At 42.1% G+C, this 23,641-nt stretch overlaps 1 protein-coding gene across 4 annotated transcripts in view; it reads left to right on the forward strand.

Moving 5' to 3' along the window:
- sphkap (SPHK1 interactor, AKAP domain containing) overlaps positions 1–23,641 on the forward strand; it is a 135,949-nt gene that overhangs the window by 13,648 nt on the left and 98,660 nt on the right. For all 4 annotated transcript variants that reach the window (XM_086261039.1, XM_086261038.1, XM_086261042.1 and 1 more), the window contains exon 2: positions 7,356–7,451. The gene's annotated coding sequence lies outside the window, so the exon portion shown is untranslated. The remainder of the gene's footprint in view (positions 1–7,355; positions 7,452–23,641) is intronic.

The following is a 23,641-nucleotide window of genomic DNA, read 5'->3' on the forward strand; positions in this document are numbered from 1 at the left end:
AAGGCGCTCCTAAACTTCAAGAAGGCAGTGACAGAAGCTTAACTAATATGTAATGTTGTTTATAATACCTGTATGTGCTGATCACTTTGTTTATGATTTGACAGTTTATTTTGTGTAAAAAAAAGATGATTTTTTTTATTAATATAAATTTATTTATTCCGATAAATACATTTAAAATTTGTTTCTCTATGTTTGATTTTTCCAACACACACACACAACCTGAAAAGGACACTTATGATCTTCAATAACAACCATTGGCACTGCCTCTCCAGCATTCTGGTTCCATTCATTCCTGGCTGCTGCACACTCAGCTTCTGACATCCAGCAAATTATTTGTCATTGTGAGTTTATGGAACTGACAAAGTTCAGGGCCTAAAAGTCAAAGCGCACAACACTGTGATCCCAGGAAAGCAAAGGAAACCGAACACAGCATTGTGACGAGCTGTTGCTCCAACATGAAACCCACCACGTGTCCTCAGCTAAAGACTAATCTCCAGCTATTGTTTTGTCAGATGATTGTCTTCTTCCTCTGCATTTCACAACCTGGCAGTGTTAACACTCTGGGACACATTACACAAGCAAATAATGCACACATCATCCACTCCTGTTTGCATGTGTTTGTATTTGACAGAGGGATTTTCATTTTTCAGCATCAGTATGTTAACACCACTATAGCATCTACCAAGGAATACTCACCTTTCTTTCAGCATCATAGATAAACAGTAAAACAAATAGTAGCGCTAGTAAAATATAGTCCAATGGGACACTTTTACCTTCATCTAGATGTAGTAGCTGTCAAAGCAGCCGCGAAACACAAGAGGACTCTGGTACTTGAGCTTTGGATCTGGCAACATTGACAATGATGAGGCTGAAAGGCAAGACAGAAGAACATGGCTGCTGTGGTATGGAGTGGTGGGAATGGTGCCTGGGACAGTGGAGAGTTGGTGAGGCAGGTGACGGGGGAGATGGGACCTGGGCGGGTGAAAGGAGGTGATGTGGCATTAACACAATCCTGAAGCTGGGCAATAACTAAACAGCGTAGGGAGGCAAATCTGTGAGTGTTGGTCTGAAAACCTTCCACATATTCCACTGAGAACTCAGCCCACCATAATAATTGTTATGATATCCTCCAACTCATAATCTCTGGTTGTCGAGTCTGATGGATCCGTTTTGCAATCAAGGTACTTTTGTTTTCCAGGAAATGGATCTAAAAGCAAAAAGACAAAAGAAATATAAAACTGCCTTGATTTCAGGGATGTGGGGTAATGAGACATAGAGGTAAAAATTAGGCACAGAAAATAAGGACTCACCAAACCTGACAGCAAAACAGAAGAGGAGGCTAGAAGAAACTAAAAGAAGGAAGCGTATTTAGTTTAAGAAAAGTTGACTCTTGAAAGAATATGGATCAGAATGCAGCATTAGTCTGAATGTGTGCTCTCAGTTTTTTCCGTGGTTCTCATGGGAATCTGTGTGATCATAAATTTAATCTAAGAAAAAACATCCCTAAAAGTGTTATAGGAGATGTACTTATATAGTATTCTTCTCATTTCTTTCTCAAGACTTGAGAGAACTCGAATGAGGGAAGTATGGTTTGTGGATGAGTTTCATTCTCTGCAGCATTTCCCTGCACAGAGCAGGTGAAAGAGGCAGAAATGATATACTTTTCATATTTCACACTGAGGGCCACAGTCATTTATCTTTTTCTCTCGTCGCTGTTTTTCTTCTTCTTCTCAGTTTTGTCTCTGCGTAATGTAGCAGAGTAAAGTAGAGACAGACTGCACTGTGAGATAATAAAAATTCATCTGTCCGTCCATCCATGCAACCTGTAGACAGGAACCTGGCTCACAGTGAAGATTTGTTTCAGCCTGCGTTACATTATTGTCTTATTCTTTCATCAATAATTAGCTCTATAATAAAAATCTTGAACAAATTATATTTTAGACCCTTTGACTGAGCTTTTGAAAGACATATTTTTCTTTCTTTTGTTGTATCCAGTATCAGTATTGACATTTAAGAGCTTTATATTGTCATTTGATGAAAACTGGTGAAAAAACTCACTATAGCTTGGCTTTGTTCTGTACACTGAAATCAAGTTCAGTCAGACAACTCATGTTTTAAATGATTGATTTGCTAAAGCAACAGAATACAGTTAAGTTTGGCATCAAGGCTCCGAGCTCATCATTCTCCACAAATATGATGCATTTAAAGAAGTTGGGGTGATGAGTGAACTTCCCCCCGCAGCCTGCGGGAGGACTCTGAGGTTGTGTAGGAGTTCAAACAGCAGCTAGTGATACGTGACAGGAGTAATACTGGCATATCAGACAAAAAGACAGGAAACTGTGCTTAACGTAGACTCAAGATGTTTGGTATATGACGTGATGAGAGTGAGTCACATGTATGACACAGGGTGGCTAGATCCCTGCCTGAATAGCTTGCAGGTTTTTCTCATTTCTAAAGATATATATTTATGAAGGACTTTACTGGGTACACCTTAATGATATGTAGCTCTTCGTTGAACACCCTTTTGAATTCAGAACTGCCTTAATTCTTCATGGCATAGATGAAGAATTAAGAAGTGCTGGAAACATTCCTACTTTGGGCACTAAAGAGGGAAAAGTTGTGCCAATAAAATATCCCCCACCCTTTACACCACCACTGAAGCCTGAAGCATTGATACAAGGCGGGATGGATCCATGCTTTTATGTTGTTCACACCAGTTCTGACCCTACCAGCCCAATGATGCAGAAGATATTGAGATTCGTCAGACCAGTTTTCTGTTGTCCAGATTTAGTGAGCCCACATCAACACTAGCAGTAGTTTCCTGACAGGAGAGACACCCAGTTTGGTCTTCTACTGCTGTAGCGCTTCTCTTTAAAGGTTCAACCTGTTAAGCATTCGTAGATGCACTTCTACATATCTTGTTTGTAATGAGGGGTTATTTAAGTGTCTGTTGCCTTCCTACTAGTTAAAGGCAGTCTGAACATTCTCCTATTGCCACAACAAAGCATTTTCACCCAGAGAACTGCCGCTCACTGGATATATTCTCTTTTTTGGAGCATTCTCTGCAAACACTGGTGACGATTGTGAGAAGAAATCCCAGCAGTTTCTCAAATACAAACAGTTGAATAGGTGTACCTAATGAAGTGGCAGGTGAGTGGAAACGAACAGTTAACTAGTAAACAAACAATTGACAGAAATCCAGTCAATTTAATGAAAAACATGCAACATGTAAATATGTGGATTAGCTGTTTGTTACTGTTTTCTATTAAGTCACATGGTAAATGGAACATGTTTTGCACTCCTGGCTCGGAAATCAATCAGTGTGATTTGCGATTTTATGACATTTCATTTTAAACGGCGACCTACATATCATTCATTAAATGGAAGTAATTAGATGTATATTAATGATGTTTCCTGCGCCAGCATGCATAATACTGGCACATTCAGAAAGGCACTCCCCTCCTGGAAAGTCTGCAGAAATCATTTTGTTTGGAATCTACAAAGATAATTTTCTTTCACTATTTGTGAACTCATGTATGTTATTTAATGTTACACATCAGCTAGCTTGGTTTGCATTAGCTTCCCGCAGTGTACATCCACTGTTGACAAATTGCTTTAGTTGCTGGTGTGCTCAGTCGTGACGTGGTGCAATATGAGCAAAAACCCCAGCGCTGTTACTTGCGTTGATTGTTGCTGGAAACCTGACTGAGTCAAACCATGTTGGTAGTGAATTAACAACCACATCCTCTGAAGCAAGCGGAGGATTTAGTTTTTTTTGTCTCCCCACTTTTTTTGTTTATGAATTACATTTTGCCACCAGTGATATATGGCACTGATTTTTCATTCAATTTTGTAAATAGCTTGTAGCTTTTTGGTCATTATTTTCTCAGCAAGCCTAAGTTAAAAAGTCATTAAGGAGGTAATGACTAAATGTGTACGCAGGGCATAAAAAAATACCAGAAAGAGAAGGCGTATAATGCCAATAAAGTTCTGTCACTGGTAGCGATGACGTGGGAACCAACCATTATTGAAGCTGGGACACAGAGATAGGCTAATCTTAAACTTTTAGGAGCAAATACCAATGGAGGCCAAGGATACTGTTGACTTGGATATGACAGAATGGGGAATATACAAAAGGGTTACAGACACAAGCAGATCCTAGAATATCCACTGGCTTTGTACAAGGGCCGGGATTAAAGTTGAAGTTAACATTTTTTCCTGAATGTACTTATTTTAAAAAATGCAAATAGGGTGCCCATGAAAAACTAAAATATCAGCTGGCTCTTGTAGACCCTTACAGTAAATGTCAATAAAGAGCTAATAAGAAATCAATCAGGGAAGAGATGGAGAACACAACAAACAATGACAGTGAATGTGTGGAAAGGCTGATTAGACTTTTGTTGCCGTGTGAATTCTGTAGCACGGTGCCACACCACTTGCCACCTATCATTAATATGCACTGTGGTGTTACGTGACAAAAGGCCATAGTCGAGGCAATTTCATTTCCTAAGCAAGGCCTCTGAGGAGTTCATTTCTAATGCCCTCCAACCACAGCTCCGTCTAAATTGCATTTGGAGAGAGGAAACGCTGTGTGATTGAGGGGTGGAGGACAAAAAAAACCAACCTTTTTTCGACTGGCCACCAGTTAAAAGGCAGAAATGACACAACGACACCGATATATAAAATTTCATGAATACATGATTCCCTCTGTAGTGTGTTCTCAGTCTCTGAAAGCCATGGCTCAATCTTTCACTGCGATGGAGGAGATTGCCTTGCCTCTGGCTCCAGTCGAAGGAGCTAGGAACAAGTGCTTTACAGCGTTGGCTCCACTTGTTGCATTTTCACTAATAAGACATGCCACTCACACGATTATTGAATGCTGTTGCTGATGTAGACTGATGAAAAATGAAATTAAGTTTGTGGTTTTCCTTTGAGGAGCAGCTGAGACAGATTGTCTCGTGGCAAACCTCAGAATGAGCTGTCTGTGAGGATTAATCTGGATTTCATTTCAGTAGATGCTGTGTCAAAAAAAAAAGAAAAGAAAAATGCTTGTTCTAATTTTTCATTTCTGTATATTTAGCCTGTTTAGCTTAGCATAAACTAAACAAGCACGTTGGAGTTTAGCTTTCCGTAAATTTAGAGGAAAACGGCTAGCCAGTCAAAGACTTCAATTTGAAGTCTCCACTTCTGTTGTGCAGGTAGTTTTGGTCTGTCAACGGTGATAATCCGCCGCTGGCACCACAGCCTAACTGAGGGATGGACAATGGAGTCCAGTCCTGGCCAAAATCATATCCCCATTTTAAAAGCACCTGCTCCTGTTGTCAAATGACATGTGATGTGTTATTGTAAAGTCAGAATGCTACCGGTCATGTCTTCCTATTAACAGCCCAGATATGAAAGTATTAAAGTGTCCATACTGGAATAAGTTACAGTTTATTTTTTTCATAGTTTTTTCATAATTTATGGACAGTAAATTACTCAGTTTCTTACTCATTGTTGCAGCAAGGGCCAGATGTGATCTCCTTAAAGTGACTTTTAGTTATAATATTGTTATTTTTCTCTGAGTTATTGATTCTGTCACTCGTTAGCTAACATAAGCTAATGTGGGTCTATTAGCCGCAACTTACCAACCAACCACATGACATAACGGTCCGCACTGGCAGAAAGATGGTGCTAAACTTGTTTTTAAAACTTTAACTTCAAGCACTTATTTTTTAAATCCAGCTTCAATACAGTATTATATCTATGTCAGCTTTTAGAGCAGGGCTCCATGATCTAAATTAGCCTTTACATGTGTAGCGTCTGAAAACAAAGTAGTACTCGTTTTTTTTCTTTCCTGTTCGTTACTGTGGGCAGTATATCTATCGAGCAGTTTGTCAAAAAACCCTGATACTCTGGTACTAATTGATACTAAAAAATACTGCATTAGATACTCATTTGCAGGAATACTGATACCAAGTCTTCACCTCCTTCAGCTGACGCACAACTTCACACTGCTCTACAGCACACAGCCTCTCCTCTCCACTACTAGCAGCTATACACATAAACAGCAGCACTGTAAACCTGGTGAATCAGTCTTCATGAAAATTTGCATAAGGTCATTAAAGTTCCTGTTTTAATAACATTGAAATATTAAACAATTATCATAAATGTTAACCTTGTCAGCACAATGGTGAACATTAGTTTAGCTATTAGCAATTACCTGCATTAGCCTTCTGTTATCATTACGGTAGCAGCTGTGGCTAATAACAAAAAGCTAACTTTAATTTTAGATCTAGACAACAAATGATATCAATCCTGCTCATTTATAGACAGACATAACACAATTCTTTGTGTCTTTGAAGCAAGTCAAAGTGTGTCAAAATCCCTGGTTGCAGTTGAGAAAAGTGTACAGGAAACCAGAAAGCAGAAAAATAAGGGGGAAAAGGTTTTCTTAATTTTGTCTTTTTCCCCTCTGGTATTGAAAATGATATAGAGTATGTTCCTGCATATCAGTATCAAGTTTGAAATACTGGTATAGTGACAACCCCTATAGCTACCCCCTTCTCAGCACTCCTGTAAGTGTGACTTAAATCAAAACAATCCTGCTAATGCAGAGGATACATGGCTTAAGAGCAGCAACACTATTAGTGAGACGTCTCTATACTGTGTGTTGTGCTTTATACAGTTTAAAGAAGCCTTTGCCAGCTCAGATGGTAGCAAAGGAGTGCCAAAGTAAAGGAAGCCAGTGCAATCGATATTATTTAATTAAATAGATATGGTGATTAAACAAAGTAATATATCACTTGTGCAGCAGATGAGCCACTTTGTTTGTAGCACAGGTCAAGAGAAAAAGCTAGCTCTTGTTAAGCCATCAAAAGCAAACTCATCGAAACCTTTATGTTTGTGCAGTTTTACAGCATGTTGCAGTACACAGGTTTTCTGGCACTTACACAACAAGAAGTGACAAATGAAGTGTTAAATAGGAATGAGAATTCTGGTAATTACATCCTTTTGCAATCTGTCTGCTTTGCTTGGCCACAACACTTGATGGATGATACGTAATCGTTGCTCTGTGATAGGACATTGTTCAGTCACTTGAGAACGACAAATGGGAGACTTAATTTAAATGGTCTATGAATTGTCCTTTGTTCCCTTTTAACTTGAGATGTTTTTTGGCACTCTAATTTGGCAATTAGTGAGCTACATTTTTATATGCATTTATATGGAAACTTCTGTAATCGCAGCTTTTAGCATTTATATTTTCCCTTCAGTATGAGTCTGTACAGGAAAAATTACCACCTGTCACAACAGTCAGCCAGGAAAAGAAATTCAATTTCTTTATTGTCCACCTTGTCTTTTTTTTTTCTTACAAGGAGGGGTGGCTTGAGGTGGGAGATATGGTTCTGCCTCGCCTGCATGAGTGCTCCGGAGGGAAAGGCAAACCAAAAGGCATGCCTTTTTAACAAAAGGTCAGTATGGGCTTTTCTTGCTCCCAGTGGATTCTGCATTTCACTCAGGAATAAAGAAAACAACAACTGCTCCTCTTAGTGTGACTCACCAGGCTTAAAAAGGAGATTAAACTCCGTCCCCCACCCCTCACACTTCGCTTGCTCTTTCCAATAGAGAAGTAATGGTCCTCTCTCCCTGCAGATTGTCTTGAATATACCAAGATGATTATCTATTGTGGGTTTGATGAGGCTATAGATGCATGTATAATGTATGTATAATACATCCTCAATATCCATCCTATACCCGTGTCTCCCTCCATGCTAGGATGAATTTCTGTCTTTAAACAATTAGCTAACAGGGCTGTTTTGTTACTGGTCTGGTGAATATCATGCCACCAGTGAATGTCACTTTTTACCCCTTCAGCTGTCCTATGACTGTGTAGGCAGTCAGAGCTGTGGATCCAAATGCAGGACTCAGATGCAGAATTAAATCAAATCACAGCCAGAGAGCACTGGAACTTGAAATGGAATTACTAATCATGGAGAATATGACATGAGAGAAACACACAGCATGATGGGCGACATGACAAAAGGGAGACTAAGACAATATATAAATGCATGCAGGCATTTAGGGAACAGGAAACGGGTGGCAGCACAGCAGACACTAATCAAAGGAGACAAGAGAAGTTAAGCTGAACATAGCACACTCGGGATGAGGGACTATCAAAAGAACACAGGAAACTAACACTGAGACAGACTGAGACATACAAACGTGACACAGAGAGAAAGGCAAACACATAAAGATATGGACTGTGGAAACACAAAGGGGAATGTTGTGTCCACACATACTATTGCATTTGTTCTGTAGATGCATTTACCAGAAGCGCTAGAGGGCGCTAGTGAGTATGTTGTTCTGGTTGTGGTTTTAGAGAAGAAAAAAAGAAAAATAAAGAAAGGAGTCAACTCCGGTAATCCTCTGTTCCTACCTGCGTGTGTGTGTAATACTTGCTGAACTAACACCACACAACAAGTGGCGACGAGAGTAGTGGTGATTAAGTTATGGCTCTGCTCTCTTTGCAACCCCCGGCTGTGTTCCTGGATTGCCCGGGCGAACCGAAAATTCCATTTGCTGCGTGGAAAAAGTTGTTCGATAACTACTTGCTGGCGATCGGGGGTAATGACTTTGCTACGGAGAGGAAGAGGGCCCTGCTCATTCACTGCTTGGGAACGGAGGGACAACGAATCTACAGCGCCTTACCACTCGCTACGGATGATTACGAGGGATCCGTAAAGGCTTTGGAAACGTACTTTCATCCTAAAGTCAATGTTGTCGCCGAGAGATACCGTTTCAGGCAACGAGCCCAAGCTGTCGGTGAGTCTACAGATCACTACGTTGCAGCACTGCGTGAGCTCGTGAAACAATGTAAGTTCGGGGCTATGGAGAATGAAATGTTGCGGGATCAACTTGTAGAGAAGACAAATAATGCTCGTATACGTGAAAGACTGCTAAGGAGGATTTGACGCTCGATCGAGCTTTGGAAATTGCTAGGCGTACAGAGGCTGCAATAGCTGATGCAAAGGCCATTGCTGTCGGTGAAACAAAGCCTGTTGCCGCTGTTCAAGTACAAAAGAAGATGCGCAAGCCAAAATACAAAGCAGCTAAAAAAACGGATACAGCTCCGACGTGCTACCGTTGTGGTTCAGCTGATCACAAAGCCAATGATAAATCCTGCCCCGCAAAAGACTGCAAATGTAATACGTGTGGGAAAATCGGACATTTTTCGAGAGTGTGTAAATCTTCTCATAAGCTTGTTAATGAAGTGACTGTTCCTGAAATGTGTGTTTTAACTGTTGACAATTGTGTCAGTGGTGATCCAGCTAAATTGATGTGCACTGTTGCTGTCACTGTACCAAATACTGCACAGGCATGCACTGTTAAGCTACTAGTAGACACAGGGTCTGGTGTTTCCATACTGCCTGAACATGTTTACAGCACAAATTTTGGCTCAGTTAAGTAATCCAGCTGTTCAGCTTATTACATATTCAAAAGAGAAACTGGATGTATTAGGGTGTCTTAGAGCTGACATTACTTACAATGGCAAGAGTGCCTCCACAGATCTCTACATTGTGAGAACAGGAACACCCATACTGGGAATGGACTTGGTGACTGCCCTCCAGCTACACATAAAAGGGGGACAATTAGTTCTTGACAGTCCCAAGGTCTGTGCTGCACTCCAGCAAACCTCGGCTCTGCCCACTCAATGTAAACAGGAATGTGAGTCTCCAGTTGCATTCGGATGTGCAAAGGACTTTGTACATAAAGTGAAGGTGCGACCTGAAGTGAAGCCAATACAGCAGAAACTTCGACGCTTACCCCTGTCAGTCCGTGATGCTGTTTCCGCAGAACTCAAGAACCTTGAGGAACATGGCATCATAGAGAAAATTGATGCATCTGAATGGGTCTCCCCGATTGTAGTCACTAGAAGGAAGACTGGTGGCATACGCATGTGCGTTGATTTGAGAGAACCTAACAAAGCGGTGGTCGCTGACAGTCATCCCTTGCCACTGATAGAGGACATACTGTCTGAGCTTCGTGGGGCTGTCATGTTCTCCACCCTGGATCTTAAATCCGCCTACCATCAGCTGAAACTACATGAAGAGAGTAGAGGGCTCACTGCTTTCATTACACATGAAGGACTGTACCAGTACTGCAGAGTTCCCTATGGGTTGAGTTCAGCACCTGCAGCCTTCCAAAAGATGATGACACAAATCCTACGCTGCCAGAAAGGGGTGCAATGCTACCTTGATGATGTCATCATATACGGAACGTCAGAAGCTGAACATGAGGCCAACTTGCGTGCTGTGTTACACAGAATCAACAATGCAGGACTGAAACTCAATGTTGACAAATGTCAACTCCGTCAAACTACTCTGAGCTTTTTGGGTCAAAAGATCGGTCCAGAAGGTCTGCTGCCAGATGACTCTCATGTCACTGCCATCCTGCATGCTCCGCCCCCTACTGATCCTGCAACCCTGCGCTCATTTCTTGGCTTGAGTGCATGGTACAGCAAGTTTGTGCCAAATTACGCGACTGTTGTTGAACCTATGAGAGCTCTTCTGCGTAAGGACTGTTCATTCCACTGGAACGAAGCAGCTCAAGCAGCGTTTGATCAAGTCAAGCGGTTAATCGTGCACAGCCCTGCCCTGGTGATGTTCGACCCCAGTAAGCCAACCATAGTCTCAACAGATGCCTCAGACTACGGTGTAGGTGCTGTTTTGACTCAACTTGACGGTAATGATGCAGAACATACTGTTGCATTTGCATCTCGCAGCTTGTCTGATGCAGAGAGGAAATACTCAATCGTTGAGAAGGAAGCTCTAGCTTGCGTCTGGGCTGCTGAAAAATGGCGCACATGGCTCTGGGGCAGAAAATTCCTCCTACGAACAGATCACCAAGCACTGACAACACTGCTGACTACTAAGGGCAATAACAGAGCTGGTCTACGCATAGCCAGATGGTCAGCTCGCCTGTTGGAGTTTGATTATGAAGTGGAATATAGAACTGGGTCACTGAACCATGTTGCTGATTGTCTTTCTAGGCTTCCACTTTCCGAGACAGACATGGCATGTGCAGAGGATGTGGAGTCAGTTGCAGCCATCCTCACTGATCTGAGTGCTGTGTCTGAGGATGACTTCCAGTCAGGGTGCAAAGACTGTCCAGTGTTCACAAAGCTCCGTGTGCAGATACAGAAAGGCTGGCCTGCTAGGAAGACGTCACTGGATCCTGACTTACAGCCGTACTTCCCAATCCGCCATGAACTCGCGGTCTTGAACGAGTGCATCATCAGAGGTACACATCGATTGCTAGTGCCTGAGTCGTTGCAGAGAAAACTCACTGATATAGCTCATGAAACTCACCAAGGCATCGTCCGTACCAAACAACGCCTGAGGGAAATGTACTGGTGGCCCAAAATGGATTGTCATATAGAGACACTGATAAAGAACTGTGCAACGTGCAGACAGAATGACAAGTCCGCTGTCACCCATGATGCTCCACTCCAACCCATTCCTTTACCAGCTGCTGCTTGGGAAAAGGTGTCTGTGGACATCATAGGCCCTTTTGAAATAGCCCCTTCTGACTGTAGATTTGCCATCACATTGGTAGACTACTTTAGCAAGTGGCCTGAAGTAGCTTTTGCTCCCCGAGCTGATGCAGCTACTATCATTCAATTCCTTTCTGTAGTTTTCTCTCGTGAAGGGAATCCAAAGACACTGATAAGTGACAATGGCTCTCAATTTTTCTCTGCTGAGTTCACTGACTTCCTGAAAAGCAGGGGAATCCAACACCTGAGATCCTCAGTGTATTACCCAAGAGCTAATGGGGAAGTTGAGAGATTCAATAGATGCATTAAAGACTGCCTACAGACTGCCTCGATTCAAGGACAACCCTGGAAATCGTTCCTGAGAACTTACCTGATGGACTACAGAGCAACCCCTCATTCAACAACTGGAGTTTCCCCTTCAGAACTGCTCCATGGACGACGAATGAGAACAAAGTTACAGGTAATGGATATGCCTGTTCCTCAGACAGAGAGGCATACCATGTGCGAAAGAGTTAAGAATAAGCAAATGAAAATGAAAGAATACACTGATGCTCGCAGACACGCCAAACCATCCAACTTTCAGCCTGGTGACAAGGTACGGGTTAGGAAGCCGTGGAAGGTAAAGAAAGGCGAGTTAAAGTTTTCCAAACCAAGGACTGTCATGACAAGGAAAGGACCAAACACTTATTTGCTGGATGATGGACGGACCTGGAACGCCTCACACTTATCGGCTCTGTCAGAGCTGAACGCAGGTACTGATTCTGACACAACAATGGACTGTCATAAACCAGGAACTGATCTAGCATCTAACTCTGAGTCTGATAGTAGGCTTAGGCCCACCAGGATGAGGAACCCACCTTGCTGGACCCAAGACTTTGTCATGGGAAAGTGAATGTTACTGAGTAATGTGAAATATGTTAAAAGTGTATTAGGTGACATACATCAGAATGATTAAGTCAGGTTCACATAAGAAGTCCTTGTTCAAAGGGGGAGATGTTGTGTCCACACATACTATTGCATTTGTTCTGTAGATGCATTTACCAGAAGCGCTAGAGGGCGCTAGTGAGTATGTTGTTCTGGTTGTGGTTTTAGAGAAGAAAAAAAGAAAAATAAAGAAAGGAGTCAACTCCGGTAATCCTCTGTTCCTACCTGCGTGTGTGTGTAATACTTGCTGAACTAACACCACACAACAGGGAACAAAAAAGGGGAGGCGTGACTGAAGGAGGTACCATGGTTAACTTAAAAGAAGACGAGAAGACTAGACAGGGGACATAGGGAGACAAGTACGGATGACACGGGAACAGACTGATGAAAGGTTACGAAAGTAAAACAGGAAATCACCAGCACTGAGACTAATAAACTATTTAACAAACACAAACTCTTGGTTACCGGTACAACAGTGCATGTCTGCAGCCGTCTGTAGAACACGGGAGGCCCTGTCCACAAACTCGAATACCCATGTGTCCCATGGTATATTACTGGCCACCATTTGGTGTGGGGAGGGGGAGGGGGCTGCTTCCTTATTTACAAGGGGTGACTAAAGTTGATTTGGCAGATTTTACCTGCCTTACTTTTACTTATCATGAACAATGTGATAGCAAACCCACAGTGGGTAGATGTAGGTGGACTGTGGGGCTGCATGTGTTGATTAAATTCACATATATCCCACACAGGCCCAAAGTGGTTGTGCAAACACAGCAGTTTTGCCCTTTAGAGTCCATGTATGGGTTTTCTGTGGGCAAACCTCTCGCCACTCGACGGACTTTTAATAACTGTTCGTGCATGATTTTCACTGAAACCTGGCTGGACAGCGCCATTCCCGATGCGGCTATCGATCTAGCAGGCCGCACCGCCTATCGAGCCGACAGGTCTGCGGACTCGGGTAAGAAGACTGGCGGGGGGCTGTGCATCTATATTAACAACCTTTGGTGCACGAACGTCACGGTAACAGAAAAACTGTGCAGTACAGAGGTAGAACTGTTGGTGTTAAAGTGCCGTCCATTCTATCTCCCTCGGGAATTTTCTGCCGTTTACATCTGCGCTGTTTACATTCCACCAGATGCTAATGCTAAGCTAGCGTTAGCACAATTGAGCAGCAGCATCAATAACAGCCTGGTAGCACACCCGGACAGTGTCTTTATTGCGGCTGGGGATTTTAACCACGCGGACCTGAAATCTGTACTTCACAATTTCCACCGTAATGTGAAGTGTGCTACCAGAGGAGATAGAACGTTGGACCAGGTGTACACCAACATGGCGAATGCGTACAGAGCCCAGGCTTATCCCCACCTGGGTCTGTCAGACCATCTCTCCCTTCTGCTACACCCAATATACACACAAAAGATCAAGACCACTGGGATTACAACCAAAACCGTGAGAACATGGCCGCAGGATGCTATTCCGATGCTTCAGGACTGTTTCCACTGCACAGACTGGGATGTATTCAAGGTGCAGGACACTGACAATCGTGTCGCATTGGACAGTTACACCTCCACTGTCTTGGACTACATCTGTTTCTGTGTGGACAATGTAACAACTTGGAAACGATTCCGTGTGTTCCCTAATAATCCACCCTGGATGACACACGGAGTTCAACAACTTATTCGAACAAGGAACAACGCTTTCAAATCCGGGGACCAGGAGGCATACAGTGCTGCCAGGGCCAACCTGAGAAGAGGCATCAAGACTGCCAAGCAGCAGCACAGGAGGCGTATCGAGGCCAGGTTTGAGAACAACACAAACCCAAGGCAGGTCTGGGAGGGCATCAGGGCTATCACGGACTACAAAAGAAGAACACCATCACCCTCAGCCGACAGTTCTACTCTGGCTGAGGATCTAAATCTCTTTTATGCCCGTTTTGACAGGGAGAACACCGACCCTGTCCTGTCCCCTCTCCCCTCAACCGACCCTGCTCCGGTCCTGAGCACTCATGAGCTGAGGCGTGTGTTCCGGAGCATTAACACCAGGAAGGCGGCCGGGCCGGATGGAGTGCTGGGCCGGGTGCTAAAAGACTGTGCTGCGGACCTGGCGGACGTCTTCACCTCTATATATAACACCTCGTTGTCCTGTTCACTGGTACCATCCTGTTTCAAAGCAGCAACCATCGTTCCCATCCCAAAACAGTCAAATGTCACATGTCTGAATGATTTCAGACCTGTGGCACTCACCCCCATTCCCGCCAAATGCCTGGAGAGACTGGTCATTAAACACATCAGAGCTGCTTTTCCACCATCCCTGGACTCGCACCAGTTTGCATACAGGGAGAACCGGTCAACCGAGGATGCGATCGCCACAGTGCTGCACACATTACTGAAGCACTTGGAACACAGGAACACCTATGCACGGCTCCTCTTTGTAGACTACAGCTCGGCTTTTAATACCATCCGGCCATACAAACTCCGTCCCAAACTCCACCAACTGGGACTTAACTCCTCTCTGTGCAACTGGATTGTGGACTTCCTCACTAACCGTAGACAGAGTGTCAGAGTGGGTAAGAACACCTCTTCCACCCTTGTGGTCAACACCGGTGCCCCTCAGGGGTGTGTTCTGAGCCCTCTGCTATACACTCTCTTCACCCATGACTGTATTTCCTCCTGCGCGTCCAATCTCATTGTTAAGTTTGCAGATGACACTACAGTGCTCGGACTTATATCCAACAATGATGAGACAAACTATAGGACAGAGGTGCAACAACTAGAGTCATGGTGCCACGACAATAACTTGGTCTTAAACACCAAAAAGACCAAGGAGATCATTGTAGATTTCCGGAAGAGGGGTCATAACAACCATCTGCCTCTCTTCATTGGCAGTGAGGCGGTGAAGAGGGTGAGCAGTTTTAAATTCTTGGGGGTAACTGTGACCGAGGACCTGTCCTGGGGCAACCATATCACCTCAGTTGTACGGAAGGCCCAACAGCGCCTCTACTACCTGAGGAGACTGCGGAGCGCACACATTCCCAGATCTCTGATGTTGAACTTCTACAACTGTGCCATTAGCAGCGTTCTGACGTATGGATTTCTAGTGTGGTTCCCCAGCTGCACCAAGGCCGATCAGCAAGCACTCCAGCGGGTGGTGAAAGAAGCTGGCAGAATTATTGGAACAAGTCTGCCAGAGATCAGTAATATCTTCCCCACTCGCTGTCTGAGGAGGGTGCACAGTATCCTGCGGGACCAACATCACCCTGCGCGCCACCTTTTCCATCTGCTGCCCTCAGGGAGAAGGTACAGGTCTATACAGGCCAGAACATCCAGACTGGCCAACAGCCTGTATCCACAGGCTGTGAGGCTCCTGAACTCTCTGCCCCCCTCTCACGGACAATAACCATATCCAACTTCTTAATAGCAATGAACTGGTCTGCATTGGTGCATCATATCTTTATTCTCTTCCCCCTCCTGCCCCCCCCCCCTCTTTCTTAAATAGATAACTATCATATCTGATATCATATCTCACAGTACAATAATATTGAATGGGTTGCATTGTTGTATTTTGTCATGTTTCTCAGGTCTTTGTCTGACTTTCTACGAACATTATTGCTAAGGATTGTCTTATTGCATTGGAGTCACACTGGGTTAAATATGTACACTTGGGTTTTAAGGGGTATTTATTATTTTCTTCTTTTTTTTGGGTTGTATGGAAGCCCCAAACGCAATTTCATTGTTCTTGACAATGACAATAAATAAAATAAATACTAACCTACTATAGATTTCGCACAGAAAACCACAACATGGGCCCCGAGGGGCAAAATGACAGTGGGTTAACCCATAAGGGGGGCAATGAGTGTTTTCTGTAGGCACACCCACGATAGGGAGCCCACAGCAGATTACCCAGATCTTTGCTGGTGGTTGGATCTAAATTTTCACCCAGTAGTATACATATTCTGTGGCACAGCATTGTGATGACATAGTTTAAACAAAAAAAAACTTGCTGTTTAATCAATGTAGAAAAGAGCGAAAGCTTTGTGTTTCAGTAATAGCAGCAAGCCAGTCTCCTTATCTTTCCCCACTGCTTCAACAGCAAATCCATATAGTGAGGCTAAGTGAAGTGAAACCAAAGTCACTGAGTGGTAATTGTATATGGAAGCCAATACATAAAACGAGTTATCAACATCCAGTCCTGGCATCTTGTCCAAAACGGATGAGCCCATCATTAAAAGGGAGCCTCTTTGTAAGTGTGAGGCCTCCAGAGATCCCCTGCAGATTGCTTATTTCACGGCCCATGTGTGTGATTTCACCCAGATTTTCGGGAATAGACTGTTTAATGATGAATGCAGCCGGTTTGTGAATCTTCTACTCATGCTGCCCAATCCCTATATCCATTCTCCTTTTACCACAACCCAGAGACAAACACTATTAATAGCTCATGCTGTTTTATTTTTTATTTTTTATTATTATTTTTTTTTTATATAGCTCATGCTGTTAACAGTTAATGATGCTCAAATCAAAAGCAGCAGATCAAAGTTTTTTATGTTATTTTTTTTATTTATTTCAAAAAAAGAAGTAATTCAAAGCTCTCACCTACTTGCAGGTGCGGAGATCATGCCATTTTGGGGGGGAAAGGAATAAAGTAAAAATTAGCTCCGAAGTTATTTTGAGCCCGTCTTTTCCCACGCAGATGAAGAGAGGTTTCATGTGCACGCTCAAACAAACTGCAGTAATTACAGCAATTCATGCTCTGCAACAACACTGACGTGTCCTCAAAATGACACTCGGAGGACCATGAGATTAAATTAAAATCAGGACTGCCTAAACAAAGACAGTTTCAACATAATCTAAACTTTTTGGTTATCAAAAAAAGTAAAAGAAATAAGTATGGAGAAACCGGAAAGACTTCCAGGAGAGAGGAGTGAGGCTTGAATGCTAAAGAGCAATGCAGGGTGTTGCGAAAATTGCACATCGCATTGCAAATGGAAGAGTTCTTACTGGGAACTTAGGTGTGCATGTGAATCTTGTGTGAATCCGCACACTGTATGTGGTGGAGAGTGTGTCGAAGTACAACTGTGTATTTTCACTAAAATGTAGTTTTTGTGTCATAGACATTCAGTTCTCCTAATAGGACTCTCAGTCTTTTTACACAAAGGTCACAGTCCTAACATCCCAACATCTGATATGGTTTCCACATTCTTCAGATTTCCTTGTTGGACTTTCAGCTTGTTTTGTCACCGTTGCCGGCCGCCATTGCTTATGATCAACAAACTGTATGTTGCCTTAAATGGAAGTAACGTAGCATTGTGTGTGCACATGTTAGTGTATGTGTCTGTATGTTCACATGTCTTCAAACTGCCATTCAAACCTTCACTGAGGGAAGCCCATTTCTCAAATAACATCAGGTATATTGTTGTAACCCTGTCCATTTAGGAAAGTTAGGGTCATGGCTATCAATCTCTGCCTGGTGTCCCGTCTCCTCAGACCTTTTAGCATCCATTCAACCATCCATCTTCTTCCTGTTATCCAATTCAGGGTCACAGAGGCTGGAGCTTATCCCTACTGTCATAGGGTGTGAGGCTGGGTAGCCCTTGGACAGATCTCCAGGCTGACTCAGAGGGAGACACAACCATTCTCCCATTTACACATTCAGACCAATTATAATCACCAATATGTCTGTGAAGGTTCTCAGTCATCCAGGTCATCGTAGTCAAAGGAGCTTGCAAAGAAAAGTGTCTGGACTTCTTTAAGTTGCTTGAAGACGTTTCACCTCTCATCCGAGAAGCTTCTTCAGTTCTAAGGTCAAATGGTGGGGAGTCCCAGATTTAAACGGGGGGATACTCCCACTCGGTTTAAATCTGGGACTCCCCACCATTTGACCTTAGAACTGAAGAAGCTTCTCGGATGAGAGGTGAAACATCTTCAAGCAACTTAAAGAAGTCCAGACGCTTTTCTTTGCAAGCTCCTTTGACTATAATCACCAATAAACCCAACAATATGCCTTGGGCAGATACAGGCAAACAACATACAAACTGCTCACAGAAAGGCCCCAGCTGTCCAGCAGATTCAAATCCAGGACCTTCATCTTCTGAGACTACCACAATGCAGCTGCAGCTGAAAAGAAAGCTGAGTGCAGTCCACTAACCTTTCACATTAAAAGCACATTTAACCCAGTTTTAGCCCGGTCCAGCTTGTACCAGTTACACTTTAGTCAGTCTAAAGTGCTGCACTACTACTGTCACTGGGACTCCGCATCTACTCTAGGAGGTGCACACACAACCCTTAAGAACGGACACCAACGAAACCTGAGAATTGCTGCTAACCATGTCAGTCTCTTTATAAAAGTAGCGAACCGATCTTCTGATGGTTGCTTCAAGCAGGAAAACTCACCATGTCACAAACTGACAAAAAGTTCCCTGCACTCAAATGATCTCCACAGTCACAGATCTCAATCCAGCTGGATATTTGCAAGGTGCACTGAATAAAGTGGCCGGTGGGTGAAGATGTATGATTCAGTATGCCTTTCTATTAAAAGATATGTTGTTACACCAAATTCAGCATTTTGAAGTGTTACACAAACATCCTCTTTTAAATTCATCTCAAAGTCCTTTATTTTTTCATTAAAGGAAATTAGTGTGTTGAACATCTGGATTTTCAAACTATTTCCTTACAGTTTCCAGATTTTTAATTTTTTTAAAAAATAATAACAGCAAATTTAAAAAAACAACAGAACAACAATATGGCCTAGACTCAAAAGGTAGAACACTTTTTTTTTTTTAAAAAAAAGGAAAAAATAAATCAGGAATAAAGATTTTTTTTCTAAACCACCTTTAGGAAATGTCCCTTTGCCTCCTCAACAACATTAAAATTGAATTTTACTCTGTTGGTTCCTGGCCTTGATCTTCACCTGCCTGACCCTTTCTCTAGTCCTTTTGCCACGCTGAGTGAAATGGTTGCCAGCTGTGTTTCAAATGCAATGTCTCCCATGTAAAAAGTAAATTCAGTTTTGCAGTCGAATCATTAACTTTGGAAACTTTCATTTTTCTGATATTTAAGTGTGATAAAATCCTTGCACGATGTGGACTAGAAATCATTCAACCACACGATTTCATGCAGGCAGCAATGGCATTTAATTGAAGATGCATTTAGAAAATAAAGAGCGTGTAAATGTACATGCTGACATAGAAATTACTATAAAAATATGCAGTATGTACTTGATGATACAGGCTCGCCTATATAGCACGTAGTCATTTTTAACTGTTGGTGATTTGATTCCTCTTCTTATCGGCGCAAAATTGCATGCAGTTATATTTTACTTTTCCATCTCCAGCTGTTAAAACTGTCACAGCCTTTGTGTTTGTATGTGTGCGTTACTGTTAAAGTTAGACAAAAACACAGTGTTTGTCAGATCAGAGAATGAGCGTGATCACACTTTTTCAAGAAATAATAGAACAAAACCCAGTCCGCCTTGTGGAGCAGCAACTCGAGAGCTCACTGAGAGTTTTTGCTCCCCAGCTAAAAGCTCACACAATTGATGAGTCAGCCATGATACAGAAATAGGGACTGTTTCACATCTTTCTTTTCGCTCTTTGTGTCACGCGTCTTGGAGACATGCTCCGCATGTTGCACGGGAGACGCGAACTGAGTCACTGTCATCACAATAGGGAATGTAGAGGCTTCATTATTTGCAATGCACATTTCACTGTAGAGATGCTTTTAAGCCTGACAGCCTTGTTTCTTAACTTTGTTTGTACAGTAGGAGCAATCAGCACTCTGCAGTTTCCTCTGCAGTATATGGAGTGTAATTTAGCTGGAATAACATGCTACAGTATTATGTAGTGAAGATGGAGATGGATGGAGCGAAGAGCAGTCAGTAAATGTAATGTGCATCACTGTGGTTTGAAGACAGGATTTTCTCTGAACAGGACAGCTGAGAGGACGTGGAATAGAATGAGCAATATACAGTCCTGTGCAAAAGACTCACCCTTCATTTCTTTATATTTTGTTTCCAAGAAGGCAGACTTTTTTAAATTAAAGCCAGAGTTTTCCTTTGGCTGCTTTTTTCACTCTTTTTCAGTCCAGTCCTTGTACCTGACCATTTACAGACTAATTGAATTTTATGTTCATCGAGACCTTTAGCTCTGATCTGACATAACAGACAACTTAACAAAGTATCTTTATGTAACTTTAGGCATGTCGTTACTAGCAGCCGTTCCCATAAACGCATAATTTGTTCTCATTTCTCTAATTACATCTACAAATTATGCCAAATTACACAAGAACTGGACTGAAAATGAGGGGCAACAGTGAACGATAAACCTTAATGTGAAGTTTTTGGTTCAAATTATCATCAGTAAGAACAGAGGAGTTCAGAAGAGAGGCTCATCAGTGAGTGTACACAGCCATCTGTCAGATATTGTGGAGGCTCTGTCATGGTTTTGGGCTGGATTTTATCACAATTGATGGAATTATAAACTCAGAAAGGTACCATTATAGTTTGACCCATATTATCTGGAAAGCATTTGATTGGTAACAGCTTAATTTTCAGCTCGACAAAGATCCCAAACACACAGCTAGTGAAGTAAAAGCTTACATGGATAGAAAAAAACAGACAGTGGAATACTTTCAGTCATGGACTGGCCTCCCCGGAGCCCATACCTCAACATTATTGAAGCACTGTGGAATTAAAATACCTTTCCATTGATGTTTCTTAAAGAAAACAGGGTGACTGAGCTCATTATGGCAAAGGATACTTTAGTTTGCATTGTATTACGTAACCTTGCAAATGTAATGAAACCTGTATGGTAGTACATAAAAAGTATGCTCATTATTGGAAAAGTAATAGTAATGCCAGATTTTGTGATCATAATAATAATTAGACTATAATGAGAAAGTCTATTTTTGCAATGACTTGTTTTCTTTTCTTTTTTCAGCTTTTCCAAGAAAACTATTGAAGGAAAAAATCTAAACATATTAGATCCGCTATAAATCATAAAGGCAAAATGCAACTAATAACATTAAAGGGCCAAATGTGCTATTTTCTGAGAGTGGCGGCATTTCGATTTTCAATTAAAGTCACCTTTCCAACATGACCTTATTGATGAGACTCTAGCATCACATAACAGCTGCAGGGAGAGAGACTGAAAGAGGGCTTCCCAAGAGAGATAACTGGATATGCCTATTCTCTAAACTGCCTCTTAAATTTTGAATATACTGTACACGTACCAAACACTATAGTACAAATACGTCTTGAACATGTGTCGACATAAACAGAGCTTTAGTTTAACTGCCTTTCAGTCTTTGAAAGAAGACAGCATGCACCACAGTAAATAACCAACATTACTGTATTAAACTGGTCTTTTCAATTTCCCTTTTTCTTGTTGATATTTCTGCAGTGTCTATATGGTAGTTCACTGACTGTCTATTTTGTCTGTCTCCCTCTTTATACCAGCATTGCTGTTCTTTCATCTTACAACCTGTCATCTGTGCCATTCCTAATTAGAACAGTTAATTATACACTATTTCCAGGGACCAAATTGATTTGATCTGCACAGACCTCGCATTATTTGTGTCAAAAGACATGAGCAGAAAATCAATTTTCCGTGCAGCCTTTCTGCTCCTTCAGCCTCAAAAATTTCTGTTTTCTTCTGAGTTTAAACTTGGAAATGTAACATCAAACGCTGCTCTGTGAACAAGCACTTGTGTATCCATGCATAATGCAGCCACATTGAAAACACAGTTATTACTATTTGCCATGCTGACTTGCAGTCAGGCATAACGCAGGTTGACAAACAGCATCTGTACAGATATCAGCCTTAAACAAGACAGCGAAGCTCCTTTGTAACATGGGAGTATACAGAATATACAGTATATGCACTCACGTGAGGAGAATACACGAACATTTGTTCTGTGTGTGTGTGTTCAGTTGTTTTTTTCCCTATACAGCATTACTCGTGAGCACCAAATGGACTCATAGGTATCATCAGTACCTCAGTCACCTTGCAACAGAAGACAGAAGCCTATTGATTTGTGGGTGAAGCAATTATATGGCTTTGATAGGCTCCTTTCTGACTTACCACACATGTTGGCATGTATATGCACAACAGAGCAACTGAGACATTTTTAGAAACGGGCTATGCTATTGGTGCCTTGTTTCTTTTGTAGAAAACAAGATAGAAGATAATCTGCATGATACCACAATAGATTAGCAGTCTCACTTGCAGTTTAATTAGTATTGATCGTGGGATTTTTCTTTGTTAGCAGTGGTTAAATAAAAATCTATCAAAGAGATACTAGTGAGGTTCAAATTTTGTGTAAAGCAGCCACAATCAGTATCATTGATGATGACAAAGAGTACTGTTAACCTTACAGCACACAATGTTATTGGATGGGCATTAATAGGACCAGAGGTATAATGAATCTTTGAACATCTGCATAAGTGCTTGTACTGAAGTACAGATTTAAATTAAAATGGAGAACTTTGGTGACATGCTGGTGAGGTGGTTAGCACTGTTGCCTCAGAGCACAGAGGTATTTGGTTTGGGTGTGTGTGTGTTTCATGTACGTGTGTGGGCTTGTCAAAGCACATCGAAGTATCCTCGCCCAAGATACTGAACCCACAGTTACCCCAATGCATCAGTGTGAGGGAGCACTTGTGTGAATGTGTGTATGATTAAGTGAATGGTGCTTGTACTAAAAAGCACTTTGAACGTTTAGTTAGAGTAGGAAGGCGCTGTATAAGTGGCAGTCCATTTGCTATCTACAATGGCTGCTTAATAATTTGTAAGTATGTATTCATACATGAAAATATACAGTATAAACCTGCATAAGGCTGAGAGTTAAGTCATCAGCAGGATGATCATGTGATCATATAGCCATATCTGTCTGGTTACAATAAGAATGAGTTCAAATATGACTATGAATAATATTATATAAGTATTTGATGAGAAGTCAGACCCTGCCTTTCACATTAAAAACTCATTCTGCCTTGAGACAGACTGAATGATCTGATGAATGCATGATGAGAAGGAAAGAGGGGGCAAAGGAGCTAGTGCTGCCTCATCATCTACTCTGGTTTTAGTATGCGTAAAGAAAGAAGAGGAAGTGGTTGAACATTTGAACTGCCTGGAAAAAGTCTGCTTCCCGTCTGCTGTGACCTCTGGTGAAACCTGCAGCGAGGCTATAAAAT

This window comes from Aulonocara sp. 'chitande type north' Nkhata Bay, linkage group LG14 (assembly GCF_057382095.1).
Source record: "Aulonocara sp. 'chitande type north' Nkhata Bay isolate Kocher_YH1m ecotype deep benthic linkage group LG14, A_spYH_male_GT1.1, whole genome shotgun sequence".
In the NCBI taxonomy this organism is placed as follows: Eukaryota; Metazoa; Chordata; class Actinopteri; order Cichliformes; family Cichlidae; genus Aulonocara; species Aulonocara sp. 'chitande type north' Nkhata Bay.